The sequence below is a fragment of the Rhagoletis pomonella genome, unplaced genomic scaffold (assembly GCF_013731165.1).
Source record: "Rhagoletis pomonella isolate Grant_MI unplaced genomic scaffold, Rhpom_1.0 Rhpom_scaffold_00112, whole genome shotgun sequence".
Taxonomy (NCBI): domain Eukaryota; kingdom Metazoa; phylum Arthropoda; class Insecta; order Diptera; family Tephritidae; genus Rhagoletis; species Rhagoletis pomonella.
In genome coordinates, this window is record NW_023458666.1 from 102,812 (window position 1) to 103,407 (window position 596).

The window sequence follows — 596 nt, forward strand, 5'->3', positions numbered from 1 at the left end:
TAAAAATATCACTCTTCCGAGCGAGAGAGTATTTTGATGTATTTATCTATTTTTTTTTAATACTAGTGTGTATTCACATTATTTTTATAAACATAACAAAAGAAAATATTTTACTTTTATTTTGGCCAGTCTGAGTTTAGTTTTTGAATTCACCCGCGATGCAAATATACATTGTTAGATCTAATTTTCACATTTAATTGTTTTACGAGCTTTGGGAATATTTAGAAATGTATCAGCAGGGGGTCCACCGAAACCAGTAAATTTTTGAAAGGGGTCTACGAGAAAAAAAAGTTTGGTAACCTCTGGTCTAAAGCCAAATTGTAAGTTTAGAAGACTATCGAAAACTATCGATAGTTATCGATGGTTTCTAAAGAATTTACGCATACTATCGATAGTGTCGACTATCGATAGTTTCAGGCCACTAATCAATGCGTTAAAAATTTAAACTAAGAAGTACCTCAGTATTCAGTGAAATAAAAACTTTGAAAAAATAATGTTACTTAACAAAAATTATTTACTCGATATCTTGGAAGGACACTTTTAACGAAAACAAAACTAAAACGTCCGTATTGAAAAAAATCTACGTAATGCACTAG